The following is a 23,665-nucleotide window of genomic DNA, read 5'->3' on the forward strand; positions in this document are numbered from 1 at the left end:
ACTTGGGTAAGGCCTGGAAGAGGATAGTCCAGAATCGACCGCCTGTACATATCCCGGGCATACGTCTCCTGCATTCCAGCGGCTTCCATGCGGCCGGTGCCATGCTCAGACAACCACCTGGTGTGGGCGGAGCTAGCTTCGCTCCGCGCGGGGGTGAGGTCCGCGGACTGGCCTTTTAACAACCAGCTGCTGGAGGACGAGCGGTTCCAGGGTTCGTTCTGTCGGTTCGGGTCCGATTGGAGAAGGAAGCAGGGGGGCTTCCCCACCTTGAGGTTACGATGGGACATTGGCAAGGCTCACATCCGTCTCTTCTGTCAAGCGTGTGCGAGGGCGCCGACCATATTATGTCTGTGATGTACTTATGAATGACTCAACGAGGCAATGTGTTGTACTCAAACTGTAGTGACCTTGGTCCTTTATTCCAAACTCCAGAGTGAGGCACAAGCATGGTGTGCAGCCTTTTATACTGGGCCCTGCCACTAGGGCAGGAAACCCCTGGTCTCCACCAGTTGCACCCTCTAGTGGAGCCAGCATGTATATACACAGTGTCAACGTATTTGATAGTACATCAGGTAAACAAGTCTCCATCTTATGTAACCACACAGTGACTACACAGAGAGTACATCCATAATCTGCATATACAACATCACTCTTCCCCAAGTCCTTTGTGCCAATTATCTTTGCACTATGTGCTCTGACTTAGCTCTCCCCAGACTTCAGTGCCAATAGCCCTTGCACCTTGGCTGTGCTTTGGCTTGGCTCTCTCCCTGTTAACCCCCAAGTCCTTTTGCCACAACGTTGGGTGGTGGTTATCAGTTTGGATGGTTTGATAATGCAATGGAGATTCCAGTGGGTTCTGGGTGTGATCCATGTGTGTGTCCATGGCTACATACATCCATTTCCTCCCCCCACCCCCCACAGCGAGATCATGCAGCTGGCCTGTTACGTTAACATACAGGATTAGATGTAGTGCAAGTTCAAAGAAAGGAAGAAAAATTTTTTTTTTTACAATTTGTATCGTGACACCTTGGTTCAGTGACTTACATTCAACACGTTTTGTGGTCATGCACCAGGATTGGGTAGATTGCATTCATGGTTCATTCATGGTCAGTACTGAGGTAACAGTACAGGTATGCAAGGATGCTGGTTCCAGAGCAACCGGACGGGGTTCTAGTTGTCTGACAGCGGCGCTGCGCCCCCTGCTAGCGGGGTGGGCTTGTTTCACTCACCTAGCCAGGACTCAGGACATTTGCTGTTGCCTATTGGTGGGCAGAGCCACAGATGTATGTGGCCTCCCTGTCCTCCTTTGGGGGCTGCAGAGTCTTCTGCCTGCTCTCTAACGGTGTTGGGAACCTGGCTGTTCCAGGTCCCGTTTGGGGAACTTGTTGGTTCTGACCTTTCGCTCCCGGACATGGCCGAGGTAGCGACTGGGTCTGGGGGCTGCGCCGTCTCCAACTGGGTGGTGGACAACGACGGCCGACTGCGCGTATTGGCACCGTTTTTGTTTACGGGTCCGTGGCGAATAGTGCCATCGGGCGCCTGCAGCGTGGGATAGACCTGGGGCAGGGTATCAGGATCAGTGCCTTCACCCTCCTGAGGTCGCTTGCTTGCTACTTTTGGGGACACTCTATTCCCGACATCTCACACAACATTTTGTTCTTTACATTAGTAATAGTACCGACAATTCGCAACAACATTTTATTCACAATCTTAAACGGTTTGTTACATTGATTGCCATGCATACAATGTCTCTAAGTTATGTTGGTTGCAGGTCTCCTTTACGATAACCCTGCTGGCTTTACCCAAGTCAAATCCTTTGTTAGACACCACGTGTTAGTCCCTCAACGTTGCACTTCATGATATTGCCATGGCCATTGTTTTTCAGCCACGCTGCACCTCGCTGCAGCAGGGACGCCATCTTGTCTCTGTCCTCGAGGTCGACTGCCTTGATCCTTCTCTCCTGCGATTCTGCCACAAAAGCTGGAAGAGTGCATGTGAATTCAATCTTCCTCCCCAGGAGTCCTGCCACTGAAGCCGGGAAGGTACTTTTAGTTCGTTCCAGTCGGATCATTGCCACGCAGTCATGATGGATGGTCTGTGCCTCAGGTGCTGCGCTGGTCTGTTCTCTGGTGCCCGGCCCAAGCGAAGGTGAGGTTTTGCTCTGCCTCTGAGCATGAGAGACATCAATTCCTGGAGTGAAGAGGTCTTCCCATTTCCACTGGATCTTCCCCATCCACCTTCTTTCGAGTAGCATTGGACCATCACCTGCAACAATCCACAGAGGTAACTTGTGCACCACGCCATTATGGATTACACTTACATCCGCACTACCAAGGACTGGGATCAGCTCCTTGGTGTAGGTGCACAACTTTTCCTGTACTGGAACCAGCTCGGGTCGTTTTTCGTTCCATAGCCTCTCGAAGGCATCCTGGCTCATCATTGACTGGCTCACTCCCATGTCCATTTCCATGAAGACTGGAACGCCGTTTATCTCGACTTCCATCTTCACTGGAGGACAATCGGTGGTGCAGGTATACATTCCATACACTTCTTCTTGGGGCTGAGCTGCCTCTCTGGGCAAATCATCATACTCCCCGCTGGATTCAAAGTCATCTGCTGACTTCTCTGCTGGACGGTGAGTCGTATTTCTTTTACACATATACTGGAGGTGGCCCTTCCTGTTACAGGCTTTGTCTACATATGCAGCAAACTGACATTGATGAGCCCTATGGTTTCCTCCACAACGCCAGCATGGTGCTACTCGATTAGCACCCCTCGGCAGACTCTGAGTTCTGGAACCCTGAGGTCTGTGCTCTCTGCCCTGGGCAGAGCCACGTTCTACAGTCTTGCCTGTGAAAGGCACCATTCTGTGTACAGTACTTGCCGGGTTTGAGTCCATTTGCTTGGTGCTGCAGGTCGAGGTCATGAACACCTGGCTGATGGTGATGGCCTTTTGCAAGTTGACTGTGGTGTCGGCAGATAATACCTTGTGAAAGAGGCCCTCGTGGCCAATTCCTATAACGAAGATGTCTTGCAATGCTTTGTTGAGGCGCGTGCCAAAATCACATGATGGTGCAAGTCTCCTGAGGTCGGCAGCATATTTTACAATCTCCTGGCCCTCAGGTCTGTGGTGAGTGTAGAATCTGTGCCTGACCGTGAGGATGCTCTCTTTTGGTTTTAGATGGTCGCGTATTAATTCAGTCAGCTCATCGTATGTCTTATCCTTGGCCTTCGTCCGTCTCCCCTGCCAGGTCGTTTGCCACAAAATATTGCTCAAACCTTTCCCATGAAGGCATCCCAATCATGCAGTTGTACAGGGCCTTAGTGAGGCTCAGTTTTGGTCTCCTAATCTGAGGACGGTCTTGCTTTTGAGGGAGTGCAGCGAAGGTTCACCAGACTAATTCCAGGGATGGCTGGACTGACATATGAGGAGAGACTGGATCAACTAGGCCTTTATACACTGGAGTTTAGAAACGTATAAGATTCTGACGGGACTGGACAGGTTATATGGGGGAAGAATGTTCCCGGTGTTGGGGAAGTCCAGAACCAGGGGACACAGTCTTAGGATAAGGGGTAGGCCATTTAGGACTGAGATGAGGAGAAACTTTTTCACTCAGAGAGTTGTTAACCTGTGGAATTCCCTGCCGCAGAGAGTTGTTAATGCCAGTTCATTGGATATATTCAAGAGGGAGTTAGATATGGCCCTTACGGCTGAGGGGATCAAGAGGTATGGAGAGAAAGCAGGAAAGGGGTACTGGGGGAATGATCAGCCATGATCTTATTGAATGGCGGTGCAGGCTCGAAGGACCGAATGGCCTACTCCTGCACCTATTTTCTATGTTTCTATGTTTCTATCACCCTCTGCGAAGTCTTTTAGTGTGCCAAAGGTAGCCATAATCGTGTGAAAGTCCGTATTCTTGTCGCCAGTTATTATGTCTGTGATGTCCTTATGAATGAGGCATATTTGTGAGGTCGCGTATCCAGTTCCTCCGGGACCTGGCCCGCGGCTCCCCCTTTTACTCGCTGGAAAAAAGACAGGGGATCCGTAAGCAGCTTTTGACGCCACTGGCAGACGATGGATCTCTGGTCTTGGATCCGGAGGGCATCAGCAACAGGGCCCAATTACAGGGCTCTGTTCTCTCCGGATCCGTCCAGCTAGGAAGCGTGTAGAATTTTGTGGGAGGACCTGCCGAAGGTCGACCCGGAGGGTGCTGAAAATCTGGACGCTCCGCTAGGCTTGGCAGAGCTGACCAGTGCCCTCATCCAGCTCTTGAGAGGCAAGTCCCTGGGGCTGGACAGGCTCATCATGGAGTTCCACAGGGCATCCTGGGACGGGTCCTGCAGGAAAGTCTGGCGACCGGGGACATGCTCCTCTCATGGCGCAGGGCAGTTACCGCCCTGCTGCTTAAGAAGGGCGATCTCCGCTTACTTAAGAACTGGCCCGGTCTCCCTCCTCAGCATGGATTACAAAATTTTTGCCAGGGCGATGTCTGCTCGCCTTGACGTCGTGCTGGACCACATGATCCACCCTGACCAGTCCTACACGGTCCCGGGCCGGACAATCCATGACAACATCCATCTGGTCCGGGACCTGGTCCACCATTCCCAGAGGGCTGGTCTGTCGGTTGCCTTCCTTTCCTTCGATCAGGAGAAGGTGTTCGACAGGGTGGATCACGAGTATCTGTTCGAGACTCTGCACCCTTTTGGGTTTGGGACGCATTTCGTCGCCCAATCCAACTTTTTTATGCCGCCGCTGAGTGTCTGATTAAAGTTAACGGGTCTTTGACAGCGCCCCTTCGCTTTGGGAGAGGGATGCACCAGGAATGCCCCATGTCCGACCAGTTACATGCCATATGCGTGGAGCCTTTCCTGCGCTTCTTGCAGAAGATGTTGACAGGACTGGCTCTGCAAGGGCCGGGCGTGGAGGTCATCCTCTTGGTTTACGCCGATGACATGCTCCTCATGGTCGAGAATCCCATTGACCTGCGGAGGATGAGTGAGTGCCAGGAGATTTTCTCGGCCGCATCCTCCTGCTGGGTCAGTGGTGGGTGGACTCCCTGCCGGAGGAGTTCAGGACTTTTGTCTGGAGCACGACCCATCTCCTTTATCTGGGAGTCTACCTTAGCCCTGACGAGGAAGCCTGGCCAGCGAACTGGCAGGAGCTGCAGGCCAAAGTCGTACCTAGGGCGCTGGACAAAACTGCTCCGCGAGCTGTCCTACAGGGGTCGAGCGCTAGTCATAAACCAGCTGGTGGCCGCTATATTGTGGTACCGGTTGGTCACTTTGACCCCTCCCCCTGCGTTGGTCACCAAGATACAGAAGAAGCTGGTCGACTTCTTCTGGAACAAGAAGCAGTGGGTCACTGCTGCGGTTCTGAGTCTCCCACTTTGGGAGGGCAGTCAGGCGTTGGTGTGCATGAGAACTCAGGCTGCGACTTTCTGTCTTCAGACTCTGCAGAGATACCTGTATATCGAGCACCCTACTAGATGGTGTGCGCTGGCGACGTATTTCTTCCGCCAGCAGTCACGCAGCTCCTGTTTGTGAATCTGGGGGGCGTCAGGATCGCCATGCAGGGGCTGCCTGTCTTTTGCCAGGAACTCATCAGGGTCTGGAACAGAGTCGCCACCAAGCGCAGTTCTCTCCCGTATGGAGTGGTGGCTGTCCTTCGGGAGCCACTGCTCAGGAATCCGTACTTCCAAGGCTGCAGTTTTAGTGGCAGGCGGACGAGAGGGCTATCACGCAATGATCTCATGCCATGTGGTCCTGTTACCTTTTACAGAAGAAGCTATCGCGGAATAGGGCTGAGCAGAGGTGAACGATTAGGGGGCCACCAGTCATCAGTGACCTCACTGACATTGAGGAGAGGCTGCTCGCACTAGTGGGGACCCATCCCCGGTTGGCCACCAAGCAGCTGCAGAATCTGAAGTGATGACACGTGAGTGAAATATACACCATTGAGTGATGTGAAGTCAGTAGATACCACACCCACTCATATCTGAACAATAATATGTGATAGATGATCGCTAAAAGTGTCCTCTAAATAATGCTGGCCTCATGAGAATCATTGCAATGCAGAGTGTGTTGATGGTCATGAAATGTGATGTCTGTGATGATTTTGATAGCGGTGGTGCTTTTGTCGTGCATATGCTGCATGTAGAGCTGGACTCACCTTGTGACCCTAGCACCCCCTTCTCCTCTAATAACCTCATTTGTGTTTTGCAGCTCAGCCAGCAGCACGTCCCAAGGCAAGACCACAGAGGCCAGAAGGTGAGGGCGTAGCGCGGGCTCGCCAGACGATCCTACATCTGGTGCTGAGGAGCTCCGATTCTCGCCCATCAATCCGCTGGGTCTGTTCTCTGCAGATGACAGTGCAAACTTTGAAGAGCCTACATTACCAGGTTCCAGAAGGAATTTGACCCCAAGGCCATCTAGTGCTCTTCCGGCCATTTCCATCTCCTCTCTGGAGCTACCGGGCACAGGCACCTCGCCACAGGGCACCCCAGGTGTCCTCAGGACGGCGCCGACCCTGCGGAGATTTCGTAGATGCAGCAGGTCTGCTCCGCGAGCGCCAGATGAGGGGGCAACATGGTAAACTTGTCCAGGAGGACTATTGACATAGGTGACCAGATCCTCAATGCATTGGGGGGCATATCCCGACAGCTGACCAGCATCTCCGGCACCATGACTGAGTACGTTCCACGGATGGCAGAGGCACTGGAGGCGATAGCCAGGAACATTGGTGGCACAGGCCTCCCAGTGGTCCTGGAGCGCAGCAGTCCACCGCTAGGTTCCGCACCACCAGTGCCAATGACACGAGAGGCAGGACCAAGATCCTGCTTCTGGATCTGAGAAAGTTCCCACCTCGGTTCCCCCCACTCCCGTATCCATGCAACCACCGGCTCTGCCTTCATCCCCCGCAATGAGGCACCGCCTGAGGAGCGCCTCGGCCAGGCGGCGTGAAGCGCGGAGGGGAAGGAGTAGAGGTGGGGAGAAGAAGGGGAGGATGGAAGGAAAGTGAGGTGCATGTCCGCAGGTGATGGCTTTGTTATATCTCCATCTCAGTGTATGCAATTTGTTGCAGGGTATGGGGGGAGGGGGCCACCATGTTGATTTGCATTTGCAATCTGTGTTACTAGACATGTTGACCATTTGATTGATGTCAATGTTCTAAAATGTGTTGTGGGGTGGGGTGGGGGTGGGGTGTTTTTGACCGTTATACTCATGATTTCAGACCAATTAAATGTTTTTTATTTAACATAATCTTGTTGCATATTGTTTCAGATAGCTGGATCATTACACACTGATGATTCCTTAACATCAAAGGATATAATTAAACTTAACTTCAATCAACTTAAACATTAACTGGCACCAAGGTGATGCCCACCATTGATGTCTGAGCTGCACACACACAGCAGTGTGTCAGCTTTGTGAATAACAGCAATGTTCTTTCAGGCAAAGCGCTCATATACGAGCGGCTGACGTAAAGTCTTGCAGCTATGTAGCCACCACGGGCCCTTTCCAATGGTCTGGAGGGTGGCTTGCGCATGGTTGCATAGTCAGCCTGATTGTCTGGCCTTAGGTCAGCGTCCAACCCCTCATCCTCCTCTTCCTCTCTCTGCTGAGGTGGACCGTCAGTCCCTTCTGGCAATTCTTGCCCCTTCCTGATAGCCAAGTTGCGCAGCATGAGCACACGACCACAAATTGAGCTACCTGATCAGGGTTGTATTGTAGCTCCCTTCCTGAGTGAACATAAGAATTAGGAACAGAAGTAGGCCATCTAGTCCCTCGAGCCTGCTCCGCCATTCAACAAGATCATAGTTGATCTGGCCGTGGACTCAGCTCCACTTACCCGCCTGCTCCCCATAACCCTTAATTCCCTGATTGGTTAAAAATCTATCTATCTGTGACTTGAATACATTCAATGAGCTAGCCTCAACTGCTTCCTTGGGCAGAGAATTCCACAGATTCACAACCCTCTGGGAGAAGAAATTCCTTCTCAACTCGGTTTTAAATTGGCTCCCCCGTATTTTGAGGCTGTGCCCCCTAGTTCTAGTCTCCCCGACCAGTGGAAACAACCTCTCTGCCTCTATCTTGTCTATCCCTTTCATTATTTTAAATGTTTCTACAAGATCACCCCTCATCCTTCTGAACTCCAAGGAGTAAAGACCCAGTCTACTCAATCTATCATCATAAGGTAACCCCCTCATCTCCGAAATCAGCCTAGTGAATCGTCTCTGTACCCCCTCCAAAGCTAGTATGTCCTTCCTTAAGTAAGGTGACCAAAACTGCACGCAGTACTCCAGGTGCGGCCTCACCAATACCCAAACAGAAGGACCTCCCTGCTTTTGTACTCCATCCCTCTCGCAATGAAGGCCAACATTCAATTCACCTTCCTGATTACCTGCTGCACCTGCAAACTAACTTTTTGGGATTCATGCACAAGGACCCCCAGGTCCCTCTGCACCGCAGCATGTTGTCATTTCTCCCCATTCAAATAATATTCCCTTTTACTGTTTTTTTTCCCAAGGTGGATGACCTCACACTTTCCGACATTGTATTCCATCTGCCAAACCCAAGCCTATTCGCTTAACCTATCTAAATCTCTTTGCAGCCTCTCTGTGTCCTCTACACAACCCGCTTTCCCACTAATCTTTGTGTCATCTGCAAATTTTGTTACACTACACTCTGTCCCCTCTTCCAGCTCATCTATGTATATTGTAAACAGTTGTGGTCCCAGCACCGATTCCTGTGGCACACTACTAACCACTGATTTCCAACCCGAAAAGGACCCATTTATCCCGACTCTCTGCTTTCTGTTAGCCAGCCAATTCTCTATCGATGCTAATACATTTCCACTGACTCCACGTACCTTTATCTTCTGCAGTAACCTTTTGTGTGGCACCTTATCGAATGCCTTATGAAAATCTAAATACACCACATCCATCGGTACACCTCTATCCACCATGCTCGTTATATCCTCAAAGAATTCCAGTAAATTAGTTAAACATGATTTCCCCTTCATGAATCCATGCTGCGTCTCCTTGATTGCACTATTCCTATCCAGATGTCCCGCTATTTCTTCCTTAATGATAGTTTCAAGCATTTTCCCCACTACAGATGTTAAACTAACCAGCCTATAGATACCTGCCTTTTGTCTGCCCCCTTTTTTAAACAGAGGCGTTACATTAGCTGCTTTCCAATCCGCTGGTACCTCCCCAGAGACCAGAGAATTTTGGTAGATTATAACGAATGCATCTGCTATAACTTCCGCCATCTCTTTTAATACCCTGGGATACATTTCATCAGGACCAGGGGACTTGTCTACCGTGAGTCCCATTAGCCTGTCCAGTACTAACCCCCTAGTGATAGTGATTCTCTCAAGGTCCTCCCTTCCCACATTCCTGTGACCAGCAATTTCTGGCATGGTTTCTGTGTCTTCCACTGTGAAGACCAAAGCAAAATAATTGTTTAAGGTCTCAGCCATTTCCACATTTCCCATTATTAAATCCCCCTTCTCATCTTCTAAGGGACCAACATTTACTTTAGTCACTCTTTTCCGTTTTATATATCTGTAAAAGCTTTTACTATCTGTTTTTATGTTTTGCGGAAGCTTATCTTTGTAATCTATCTTTCCTTTCTTTATTGCTTTCTTAGTCATTCTTTGCTGTCGTTTAAAATTTTCCCAATCTTCAATTTTCCCACTAACCTTTGCCACCTTATACGCATTGGTTTTTAATTTGATACTCTCCTTTATTTCCTTGGTTATCCACGGCTGGTTATCCCTTCTCTTACTGCCCTTCTTTTTCACTGGAATATATTTTTGTTGAGCACTATGAAAGAGCTCCTTAAAAGTCCTCCACTGTTCCTCAATTGTGCCACCGTTTAGTCTGTGTTTCCAGTCTACTTTAGCCAACTCTGCCCTCATCCCACTGTAGTCCCCTTTGTTTAAGCATAGTACGCTCGTTTGAGACACTACTTCCTCACCCTCAATCTGTATTACAAATTCAACCATACTGTGATCACTCATTCCGAGAGGATCTTTTACTAGGAGATCGTTTATTATTCCTGTCTCATTACACAGGACCAGATCTAAGATCGCTTGCACCCTTGTAGGTTCTGTAACATACTGTTCTAAGAAAAATCCCGTATGCATTCTATGAATTCCTCCTCCAGGCTACTCCGTGTAATTTGATTTGACCAATCGATATGTCGGTTAAAATCCCCCATGATTACTGCTGTTCCTTTTTCACATGCCTCCATTATTCCCTTGATTATTGCCCGCCCCACCATGAAGTTATTATTTGGGGGCCTATAAACTACGCCCACCAGTGATTTTTTCCCCTTACTTTCTCCAATCTCCACCCACAATGATTCAACATTTTGTTCATTAGAGCCAATGTCATCTCTCACAACTGCCCTGATATCATCCTTTATTAACAGAGCTACCCCACCTCCTTTCCCTTCTTGTCTATCTTTCCGAATCGTCAGATACCCCTGTATGTTTAATTCCCAATCTTGGCCACCCTGCAACCACGTTTCTGTAATGGCCACCAAATCATACCCATTTGTAATGATTTGTGCCGTCAACTCATTTACTTTATTTCGAATGCTGCGTGCGTTAAGGTAGAGTGTTTTAATACCAGTTTTTAAAACATGATTTTTAGTTTTTACCCCTCCTGCAGCCTCTTTACATTCAGTGACCCTTTTTGTTTTTTGCCTTGGGTTTCTCTGCCCTCCACTTTTACTCATCTCCTTTCTGTCTTTTGCTTTTATCTCCTTTTTGTTTTCCTCTGTCTCCCTGCATTGGTTCCCATCCCCCTGCCATATTAGTTTAACTCCTCCCCAACAGCACTAGCAAACACACACCCGAGGACATTGGTTCCGGTCCTGCCTAGGTGCAGACCGTCCGGTTTGTACTGGTCCCACCTTCCCCAGAACCGGTTCCAATGCCCAGGAATTTGAATCCCTCCCTGCTGCACCACTGCTCAAGCCACGTATTCATCTGAGCTATCCTGCGATTTCTACTCTGACTAGCACGTGGCACTGGTAGCAATCCTGAGATTACTACTTTTGAGGTCCTACGTTGTAATTTAGCTCCTAGCTCCTTAAATTCGTCTCATAGGACCTCATCCCTTTTTTTACCTATATCGTTGGTACCAATGTGCACCACGACAACTGGCTGTTCACCCTCCCTTTTCAGAATGTCCTGCACCCTCTCCGAGACATCCTTGACCCTTGCACCAGGGAGGCAACATACCATCCTGGAGTCTCGGTTGCGGCCACAGAAACGCCTATCTATTCCCTTTACAATCGAATCCCCAATCACTATCGCTCTCCCACTTTTTTTCCTGCCCTCCTGTGCAGCAGAGCCAGCCACGGTGCCATGAACTTGGCTGCTGCTGCCCTCCCCTGATGAGTCATCCCCCCTCAACAGTACTCAAAACGGTGTATCTGTTTTGCAGGGGGATGACCGCAGGGGACCCCTGCACTACCTTCCTTGCACTGCTCTTCCTGCTGGTCTTCCATTCCCTAACTGGCTGTGGACCCTTCACCTGCGGTAAGACCAACTCACTAAACGTGCTATTCACGTCATTCTCAGCATCGTGGATGCTCCAGAGTGAATCTACCCTCAGCTCCAATTCCGCAACACGGTCTGTCAGGAGATGGAGGCGGATACACTTCTCACACACGTCGTCGTCAGGGACACCGGAAGTGTCCATGAGTTCCCACATGGTGCAGGAGGAGCATAACACGTGACCGAGCTGTCCTGTCATGACTTAACCCTTAGATACACTTAAATTGGCAACAACAATGCTAAAATTTACTCACTGTTATAGAAGAGAAAAAAGAAAAACTATTCACCAATCACCAGCCAATCACTTACCCCCTTGGCTGTGACGTCACCTTTCTGTTTCTTGCTTCTTCTTTTTTGCCTTTTCCCTGTAGCTGCACAAGCATGCCTCTCGCCGATCCCGGACTCGCGCTGCTCCGAGCTCCCGCCTCCTCGAACTGCCTGACTCCCGCTGGCCTTTATAAGCCTCTCGCCGACCCCGGACTCGCGCTGCTCCGAGCTCCCGCCTCCTCGACTGACTGCTCAAACTGCCTGACTCCCGCTGGCCTTTATAGGCCTCTCGCCGACCCCGGACTCGCTCCAGGCATCTAAAGCGCTGCTTAAGCACTTCAATGGTTTTCTGGACCACATTGCATGTGACTCTGTGGCTCTCGTTGTATCGCTTCTCGGCCTCGGTGTGGGTGTCAAGCAGCGGGGTCATCAGTCGGGTGGCGAGGCCATATCATTTGTCACCAAGCATCCAGCATTGACCTTGCGGCTGACTGGTAAACATGACTGGTATACAGCATTCTGACGCAGGATGTGAGCCTCATCGATGTTGCACGGAAATTTGGCAATTCATGCCATAATTATCTGGTTGTTGTCGACAACGAGTTGGACCTTCAGGGAGTGAAATCCTTTTCGGTTGCGAAAAACCTCTGCGCCCTGAGAAGCTGCCCGCATGGCGATGTGTATACAGTGTATTGCTCCCTGCACCTTGGGGAAGTTAGCAATTCAGTAGAATCCTAGAGCCATGTCAGTCTGAGCCTCCGTGGTCATAGGGAAGCTGATTAAGTCCATCCTATGAGCTGCAAATCTGTCCTGATGAGCTGGCATATCTCACTGATAACCACTTTGTGGAAGCACAGTCTCCGAAGGCAGGTGTTCTTGGAAAAGTCGAGTTAAGACCGCTTCTCCCTGTAAGTGTGGGGGTGTATGGTCTGGTCCTCCTCATAAGTCTAACACGTCTTAGATTGAGCACATAATGCTGTGGATTAGACGTTGTGCCATTTTCACTCAGCAACATCTGCACTGTAATCGATGCAGGCTGAGAAATAGCTGGCCCCATTCCAATAACTATAAATATAATATCGATTGTTCACAAGCAATAAATGTCCCCACTAAGACACCTAAAGTAAAATCCAATCGTCCACAGTATGATAAGATGTCTGTTCAGATGGTCACATCACCTGAGAAGAACTCCAGAGTACATCCAAACTCCTCCGAAGTTGAAGCAGCCTTTTCAATGAAGCGACCTGTGATTTACAAAATGGCATCCACACCGCTGTGATTAGTTCAGATCAGTTTAACTTTTTCACAGCGTTTTTTTCGGAGAGCGAGATTGTGGGCAATATGTGTGCGAGGTGCTAAAAGTGAAGCTGGCCGATATACTGGGCGCTTGTTTCGGCAAATGAGATCTTTACGACAAAAAAAAGTGGGCGGTCGATATTATTGAATCTCCGCGTTAAGTACGTGTCGAAAGTAACGCTGGGTGATATTATGGTCATTGGGTTCGCCTATTCTGATGATTCTGCCCAAAAAAAGTGGACGAGTGGTATTATTTTTTCTCGGCGTTACGGACATGGCGAAAGTAACGCTTGGCGATAAGTGACCAAGAAATGGATGTCAGTTTCCATTTTGTGGCTAAATGGGCGATATATGGGCGTTATACCTCATTTCAGCGTTAAAATGGATATTAAGTGGGCGTTATGCTTGCAAAAATAATGGAAAATCTAGCCCCATGATTTTATCTAATCTCTGCCCATTTGTGTTATCCTCATTCCTTCCTTTAATTTGTCTTTGACTCTCTTTTGCTGATTATTTTATTGTTAGGTTTCTGTAATTCCTAACTGTTCCCTCCACCCATGTTATTAGTTTAAAGTCTTATTTGCAGCCCTTGTTATCCTTTCCCCTCGGACCCTGGTCCCAGCCCGGTTCAGGTGCAGCCCGTCCCAATGGTACAGCTCCTTCCAATCCCAGTACTGATGCCAGTGTCCCATGAAATGGATCCCCTCCTTCCTACGCCACTCCTTTAGCCACGTGTTGACTTTCCTGATCAGTTTGTCCCGATGTAAATTTGCACATGACTCGCGTAATAAGGATTATTACCTGTGAGGTCCTGCTTTTCAATTTAGCTCCTAACACTTGATACTTTTTTAGCAGGATCTCTTCCCTAATCTTTCCTATATCGTTGGTTCTGACATGGACCACAACACCTGGATTCTCCCTCTCCCTATCCAGATTCTTTTCCAGACATTTTGAGATGTTCCTTACTCTGGCAACACATCCTTCAGGAATCTCGATCCTGATTGCAAAGAATACTATCTATTCTCCTAATTATAGAATTTGTTTGAAGATCTGTTAGTGGCAATAATTTTAAATATATGCAAATTAATGGAAATATTTATTTAAACTTTGCACCTCCCTGCCCGCGCCCCAACATTCCTCTCCTGCCTGTGCTTGGGTGCTGGTCAGATGCAGCATACCCAATGCATTTTGCGCCTGCCTGAGCTGAGGAACTCACCTGGATTTGCCTGGGTTCAGGTCATTAGTATGGGTTTCATATGTGCCTGGGGGAAAGGCCTATGTTATAAAAACGGGGACAGAAAGTTAGCAGTTACATCAGGCCTGAGAGGCCATTGACTGTGGGACAATCTGGCTGTCCGAAACAACAACCAGAAGGCTTCCAGCCACCTAGATTCCAGTGACCTACTCAATTCTACTCTAGGTTGAGCCCTGTGGGGAAAAAAAATGCCATTTACCATTTTAGGCCTGTTTGGCCATGCTGTCTGCCTCTGTAAATCCCTCCAATCTGAGTGGGGGGCAGAGAAATGACTATAAAAGCCTCCTCAAATGAAGATCAAAATGGCTGCCAACCGCTAGTTCAGAGAAAAGTGAAGTGGGAGATACCATTTATTCAGGGAAAACTGGACAGGCTGGGGCTCTCTGGCTGAGGGGTGACCTAATAGAAGCATTTAAAATTATGACATGGTTTGATAGGGTAGATGTACAGAAGATGTTTCTACTTGCAGGCAAGACCAGAACTAAGGGCCATAAATATAAGACAGTCCCCAATAAATCCAATAAGGAATTCAGGAGAAATTTCTTGACCCATAGAATGGTGAAAATGTGGAACTTGCTATCGCAAGGAGTGGTTGAGGCGAATAACATAGATGTATTTAAGAGGAAGTTACATAAGTACACCAGAGAGAAAGAAATAGAAGGATATCTTGATGAAGAAGGGTGGGAGGAGATTTGTGTGGAGCATTAACACCGGCATAGACCAGTTGGGCTGAAGGACCTGTTTCTGAGCTGTAAATTGCATGCAATTCTATGTATAATTACTCCCCCTCCCCCAAATCCACACAAATGGAATTTGCCTGAAAATGGCCAAACCAACGCAAAAGATTGCAAATTTTAAACACAAATAACGTCCAGTGCAAATTGAGTTTCTGTGATCTTTTGTGCTGGTTTAAAAAATATTGCGTTAGAATCTGGCCCCACCCACAAAATTAGCCATGCCCTCAGGACGAATTAATCACCATGGCGAGTTTCTGCTAATTGCGGCTGTTTGCAGTCCTTCGGGGAGACTTCTAGGTGCAAGGACACTGTGTACAGTTCTGGTCACCAAATTACAGGAAGGATCCTGGAGTTCAGCCTCAGAATATGTGCGACGCAGTACTGAGGCATATGAAAGCATAGGCCTTACAGTAAACATCGGTGAGACAAAGATCCTCCACCGGCCTGTACTCGCCGCACAGCACTGCCGCCAGTCATCAAGATCCACGGCGCGGCCCTCGACAACGTGGACCACTTCCCATACTTTGGGAGCCTCTTATCAACAAAAGCAGACATTGAGGCAGAGATTCAACACCGCCTCCAGTGCGTCAGCGTAACCTTCGGCAGCCTAAGGAAAAGAGTGTTCGAAGCCCAAGCGTACAAATCTACCACCAACCTCATGGTCTCCTAATAAGTCCAATATGTTGAGGAACCAACTAGAGGGCTGGCCATCCTAGACTGGGTGATGTGTAATGAGAAAGGACTAATTAGCAATCTTGTTGTGTGAGGCCCCTGGGGGAAGAGTGACCATAATATGGTAGAATTCTTTGTTAAGATGGAGAGTGACAGTGTTAATTCAGAGACTAGGGTCCTGAACTTAAGGAAAGGTAACTTCGATGGTATGAGATGTGAATTGGCTAGAATAGACTGGCGAATGAAACTTAAACGGTTGATGGTGGATAGGCAATGGCAAACTTTAAAGATCACATGGATGAACTTAACAATTGTACATCCCTATCTGGAGTAAAAATAAAACGAGGAAGGTGGCTCAACCGTGGCTAACAAGGGAAATTAAGGATAGTGTTAAATCCAAGGAAGAGGCATATAAATTGGCCAGAAAGAGAAGCAAACCTGAGGACTGGGAGAAATTTAGAATTCAGCAGAGGAGGACAAAGGGTTTAATTAGGAAGGGGAAAATAGAGTATGAGAGGAAGCTTGCTAGGAACATAAAAACTGACTGCAAAAGCTTCTATAGATATATGAAGAGAAAAAGATTAGTGAAGACAAACGTAGGTCCCTTGCAGTCAGATTCAGGTGAATTTATAATGGGGAACAAAGAAATGGCGGACCAGTTGAACAAATACTTTGGTTCTGTCTTCACGAAGGAAGACACAAATAACCTTCTGGAAATACTAGGGGACCGAGGGTCTAGTGAGAAGGAGGAACTGAAGAAAATCCTTATTAGTCAGGAAATTGTGATAGGGAAATTGATGGGATTGAAGGCCGATAAATCCCTAGGGCCTGATAGCCTGCATCCCAGAGTATTTAAGGAAGTGGCCCAAGAAATAGTGGATGTATTGGTGATCATTTTCCATCAGTCTATCGACTCTGGATCAGTTCCTATGGACTGGAGGGTAGCTAATGTAACACCACTTTTTAAAAAAGGAGGGAGAGAGAAAACAGGGAATTATAGACGGTTAGCCTGACATCAATAATGGGGAAAATGTTGGAATCAATTAGTAAAGATGAAATAGCAGCGCATTTGGAAAGCAGTGACAGGATCGGTCCAAGTCAGCATGGATTTATGAAAGGGAAATCATGCTTGACAAATCTTCTAGAATTTTTTGAGGATGTAACCAGTACAGTGGACAAGGGAGAATCAGTGGATGTAGTGTATTTGGACTTTCAAAAGGCTTTTGACAATGTCTCACACAAGAGATTGGTGTGCAATATTAAAGCACATGGTATTGGGGGTAATGTACTGACATGGATAGAGAACTGGTTGGCAGACAGGAAGCAGAGAGTCTGGATAAACGGGTCCTTTTCAGAATGTCAGGCAGTGGCTAGTGGCGTGCCGCAGGGTTCAGTGCTGGGACCCCAGCTATTTACAATATACATCAATGATTTAGATGAAGGAATTGAATGTAATATCTCCAAGTTTGCAGATGACACTAAGCTGGGTGGCAGTGTGAGTTCTGAAGAGAACGCTAAGAGGCTGCAGGGTGACTTGGACAGGTTAGGTGAGTGGGCAAATGCATGGCAGATGCAGTATAATGTGGATAAATGTGAGGTTATCCACTTTGGTGACAAAAACACGAAGGCAGAATATTATCTGAATGGCGGGAGATTAGGAAAAGGTGAGGTGCAACGAGACCTGGGTGTCATGGTACATCAGTCATTGAAAGTTGGCATGCAGGTACAGCAGTCGGTGAAGAAGGCAAATGGCATGTTGGCCTTCATAGCGAGGGGATTTGAGTATAGGAGCAGTTGTACAGGGCCTTGGTGAGGCGTCACCTGGAATAGTGTGTTCAGTTTTGGTCTCATAATCTGAGGAAGGATGTTCTTGCTATTGAGGGAGTGCAGCGAAGGTTTACCAGACTGATTCCCGGGATGACAGGACTGACATATGAGGAGAGACTGGATCGACTGGGCCTGTATTCATTGGAGCTTAGAAGGATGAGAGGGGATCTCATAGAAACATATACAATTCTGATGGAACTGGACAGGTTAGATGCAGGAAGAATGTTCCCGATATTGGGGAAGTCCAGAACCAGGGGACACAGTCTAAGGATAAGGGGTAAGCCATTTAGGACCAAGATGAAAGGAGAAACTTCTTCACTCAGAGTTGTTAACCTGTGGAATTCTCTGCCACAGAGAGTTGTTGATGCCAGTTCGTTGGATATATTCAAGAGGAAGTTAGAGATGGCCCTTACGGCTAAAGGGATCAAGGGGTGTGGAGAGAAAGTAGGAAAGGCGTACTGAGGTGAATGATCAGCCATGATGTTATTGAATGGTGGTGCAGGTTCGAAGGGCTGAATGGCCTACTCCTGCACCTATTTTCTATGTTTCTATATCTACAGGGCTGTAGTAATACCTGCCCTCCTGTATGGCTCAGAGGCATGGACGATGTACAGAAGACACCTCAAGTCGCTGGAGATATATCACCAACGATGTCTCCGCAAGATCCTACAAATCCCCTGGAAGGACAGGCGCACCAACATCAGTGTCCTCGTCCAGGCTAACACCTCCAGCATTGAAGCACTGACCACACTCGATCAGCTTCGTTGGGCAAGCCACATGTCAGACACGAGACTCCCAAAGCAAGTGCTCTGTGCGGAGCTCCTTCATTGCAAACAAGCCAAAGGTGGGCAGTGGAAACATTACAAGGACACCCTCAAATCATCCCTGAAAAAGTGCGACATCACCACTGACACCTGAGAGTCCTTGGCCAAAGACCGCCCTCAGTGGAGAAAGTGCATCCGGGAGGGCGCTGAGCACTTCGAGTCTCAACGCCGAGCGCGTTCAGGAATCAAGCGCAGGCAGCGGAAAGAGCATGCGGCAAACCAGTCCCACTCACCCCTTCCCTCAACGACTATCTGTCCCACCTGTGACAGAGTCTGTGGCTCTTGTACTGGACTGTTCAGCCACCAAAGAACTCACTTCAGAAGTGGAAGAAAGTCTTCCTCGATTCTGAGGGACTGCCTATGATGATGACAGGAAATATGTGATTGCAGTAGAGGGCACAGAGGAGATTTACAAGGATGTTGCCAGGACTGGAGAACTTTAGCTATGAGGATAGATTGGATAGGCTGGGTTTGTTTTCTTTGGAACAGAGAAGGCTGAGGGAAGACCTGATTGAGGTGTATACAATTATGAGGGGCCTAGATAGAGAGTATAGGAAGGACCTATTTCCCTCAGCAGAGAGGTCAATAACCAGGGGCATAGATTTAAAGTCATTGGTAGAAAGATTAGAGAGGATTTGAGGAGAACCTTTTTCACCTAGAGGGTGGTGGGAGTCTGGAACTCACTGTCTAAAATGGTGGTTGAGGCAGAAACCCTCATCATATTTAAAAAATATTTGGATGCACTTGAAATGCCATAACCTACAGGGCTACGGGCCTAGAGCTGGAATGTGGGATTCGGCTGGATAGCTCTTGGTCAGCTGGCAGACACATTGGGCCGAATGCATAAATTTCAATCCTTTCCATTCGGTGGCTAAGGCCCCCAAAAATGGGCCATGTTCCAGCGACGTGGGATGTCTTGGCCTTGCTGATCGCCGGCACAAGGCCCATTTTTTTTTTGCGATTTTCCACTCGGCCTTACCCCGCCGATGTCAAATGGGTGATGTGATTTTTCAGCGATCTCACGATTACCCACCAAAAATGAAGTAAAAAAAAAAGCATCCCTAGCAATGCTATTCTGCGCTGTGTGGGATTTTTTTTTGTGGTTGAGTTTCTTTGCCGCGTTTTGAGAGGTCAGGGGAAATCACACATTCTCAGAAGCACAAGGAGGATTAGAGAGAGAGAGAGAGAGAGAGAGAGGAAGGAAGGGAGGGAGGAGGAGCTGTTTGTGTTTGTTGGCATTGCTATTTGAATTCTTATTGAAAATTAATTATTCTTAATGACTTTTAATTATTTTTTTGCTCAATATTGGAAAAAATATATAATATTATATAATATATTGATAAATATATTGAAATATGGAGGGAGATAGTGAAAGGAAAAGGGCTAAACCCTTTAGCAAGGAGGACAACGAGGCACTAGTTAACATAGTGAGTGGCAGATGTGATGATTTGATACGGGTTGGGCATGGGAAATCTCTACCCTGTGCATATCGGAAAATATGGGCCGAGATTGCCGATATCGTAACCTTGGCATCGAACGAAGTACGTACACCTGACCAGTGCAGGAACAGCTTGTTGACAGCAGCCAGATTAAGTTGCATTTTATATTTAAAATTTTACATATGTAATATTTAAATGATGCATGCAAATTTTAATTAGAATCTTGAATGTCATTTTGTTATAGTATTAATTAATTAAATTATGAATTAATTTATGCATCCTAACACTAAGTTGAATTTTATATTATGGAATATTGTTCATATTGTCCATATGCAATGCAATGCATGTGAAGTTCTAATCGAACATTTAAATCTGTCAATCTTAAATGTGTATTACCAAGTCCATTAGCTTATGTCATGCAATGTTATCTTATTATTTACAGAAGAAGATAGCTATCAATCGAGCCAAGCAGAGGAGAATGGGTGGAGGCTCTGATTAGGTTCAGATTTTATCAGAATACGAGGAGCTTGCGGTCGCCTTAGTGGGGCCTGGCAGCTGTTCGGTCATGACCCATGGTGCGGCCGAACCCACCTTTGAGTCCCGTGAGTAATGGGAACTGTGCAATGTGTCAAACATTATTAAATATATCTTAAAAATATCTTAGTTACGCATGTAATGTTCTGCAATTATAATGCAATATGATATATACTTTTGATATACTCTTGATTTACGAATGAGGTCATGTCAGCCCTGATGAACCCTTGTGCATATGGGGTATTGAAAAGTATTCTTATGTTATGGGTTATTGAAAAATTGATATGTATTGATATGTATGTTTAATAATAATGAGCACCGTTAATGTCCTAATAAGTTGTTTAGAAATGTCATTTGTCTTTTTAAGATCAAGTGTCATTAGAATCAGTGGACTCATCCACTACTCCTGCACCGTCAACTACCTCACAGGAGGAAGAGGAGGAATAGCTGCCAAATGAGGAACAGGAGCAGGAACAGGAGGAGGAGGACAAAATTGTTTTTGTTGCGGGGGGGAACAATCTGCAACCATCTCAATTGAGATGGATGAGGCACTGGGACCAAGCGGTGTGCAGGTGGTGACGCCAAGGCACAAAATATTGCAAACGCCGACCCCACAGAGGTTGGGTCAGTGGGGTGAGCAATCGCCTACCATGGAGGGCCAGACGGAGAGCTTGATATCCCTGTGAAGGGAGACGGTCACGATTGGTCACGACCTTATCCAGGGTTTTGCGGGTTTCTCCGCAAACTGGAGCCAGTTCTCCGTGAACTGGAGCCAGCTTCCAACAACCTGGAGCGAGTTCAGCACGAACTTCTCCAACTGGTCTTCCGTGCAAACACAGACAGCATGGGAGATGTTGGAGGCCATTCGTGAGCAAACTGTCGCAACCAATACCCTTCGGCATGCGTTGACGGCTGCACACGGCGCTGCACCCCAAGGTGTCGTGTCAGCTCGCAGCGAGACCCCGAGCACGCAAGCGAGTACGGAGGACACAGTTCCTCCTGACTCAGAAGTGGAGCCTCAGGCTTCAACTTCCACTCCTTCACCTCCACCACGACAGGAAGTCTTGCCGTCCCACACTGCACAACCCATTCGTGTTGGTCAGCGTAGACCAAAACGGGCGGGTGGGGTAAGAATATGGGGTGGGAAAGGACCTGGAGGGAAACTTGGCCTCAGGTAGGGAAGGGGGTGTGTTTTTCATTGTTGAATTGTTTTTTTTGTTGGAAAATTGTAATCGTTTTGTTCAAGGTTGATTGGGATTTGAGGGAAGGGTGGGTTGGGAGGGGTGGGAGGGGTGGGGGGGGCGGGGATGGAGGGAGGGGGGATGTTGGTAAATAGTTTTTTTTTAAATTAATTTTCTTTGTTAATAAAAAATATCTTTAATTCAACAAATTTTGTGCCTTCTCTCTTAGTTACATTAGTTAACAAATTTACAGTTGTTCATCTTATGTGTTCTTTTATTGTAGCAGTACTTTACTTAAACTTTACTTAAAGTAAGAATTAATGCCAATGATAGGCCAGCGCAGGCAAGACAACAATGAAACCTCACACAAATGAAACTTTTGATTAATTATAACTATAAATGAACATTTGAAAATCCACGATGATAGTTCATGCAAAGCGTTCATTAATTAGCTGCTGACACAACAGCTTAGCGGCCGTGTAACTATCACTGAGTACTAGTCTTCGGGAGGCGGGTGGTGGTACTGGTGCTAGATCGCCAGGCTGATTATGCTCCCCTATGTCCTCGCCTGTGTCCTCTTCCGCCTCTTCCTCCTCTTCATCCTCGCCGCCTGGCTCTTCTGTCTCCCCTCCTTCGGGAGGTGGACCTGCAGCCCCATCTGGCATCACTTGTCCTCTCCTTATTGCTTGGTTATGCAACATGCAATTCACCGTAATAAACTCTGCGACCTGGTCAGGGTGGTACTGTAGGCTGCCTCCAGAATGATCCCGGCATCTGAAGCGCTGCTTTAGGACTCCAATTGTCTTTTCAACGATGTTGCATGTCGCTATGTGACTTTCATTGTAACATTTCTGTGCTTCAGTGATGGGATTACGCAGAGGGGGCAAGGCCATATCCTTTATCCCGCAGCATCCAACCGTGACCTTCTGGCTGATTGACAAACAGGTCTGGGATAGCACTTTCACGTACGATGTGCGCATCATGGAGGCTGCCAGGAAATGTAGCATTTACTGTCGGAATTGTTTGATTGTGCTCGACAACAAGCTGCACATTTAAGGAGTGGAACCCCTTTCTGTTATGAAACACCTCCGTATTCTTTAAGGGTGCTTTCAGGGCAATGTGCATGCGGTCTATTGCTCCCTGTACCTTGGGGAAGTGTGATATCCTATAGAAACCCAAAGCTCTCTCGGTCTATGCCTCCCTGGTCATTGGGAAGCTTATGAAGTCCATCCTGTGAGCATAAAGGGCTTCAGTCACCTGTTGAATGCAGCATTGTGTAGCGTGCTGAGAGAAATGGCAGATGTCGCCAGCTGAAGCCTGAAAAGATCCCGATGTGTAGAAGGCTAGGGCAGCAGTAATCTTCACCTCAACGGTCAGTGCGGTTCTGATGGTGCTAGAAGGCTGCAAATCACCCTTGACAAGTTGGTATATCTCATCGATGACCTCCTTCTGGAATTGCAGCCTCTTAAGACAAGCATTTTCAGACAAGTTCAGGTAAGATTGCTTTTCCAAGTATTTTCGTTGGCTGTACGGTCACCTTCTCTGTCTTCGTCTTCGTCTATGCATTACTCTACCACCTCTTCACTTGATCCTTTCAGTAACCAGTGTGTGAGCAGTTACAATTAATGGCAGGGAAAACATAAGCCCCATATCATTATCAATAATTACTTTCACTAATTTAAAATAATCTCTCTACTCTCTACTCTCTAATCATTGTACTCTGTACTCTCCGTACGCTCTATGCTATATACCAGTCAGTTTAATAGGCCTCAACAATATCAATAAATAATTTCACTATGTAAAAGCTATTTCCAAAATCACTTTATACCTACTTTATATACGCTGATCTAATATTCTGAGTAGAATTATCTTTAAATTAACTCTTTAAATAACTCAACTATTTAGCGCCTTCTTTTCTGCTGCCTCCACCCTTCCTCTGATCTTCAAAATGCCGTCCATAGTGCCCATTTCCTTCTGTTAAGCCCAGTAAAAGCAACTATTTCTCAGCACTCTTTTGGGCCTTGCATCGGCCCAGCGAAGTGCATGCTAGGTGCTGAA

This window comes from Pristiophorus japonicus, chromosome 1 (genome assembly GCF_044704955.1).
Source record: "Pristiophorus japonicus isolate sPriJap1 chromosome 1, sPriJap1.hap1, whole genome shotgun sequence".
In the NCBI taxonomy this organism is placed as follows: domain Eukaryota; kingdom Metazoa; phylum Chordata; class Chondrichthyes; family Pristiophoridae; genus Pristiophorus; species Pristiophorus japonicus.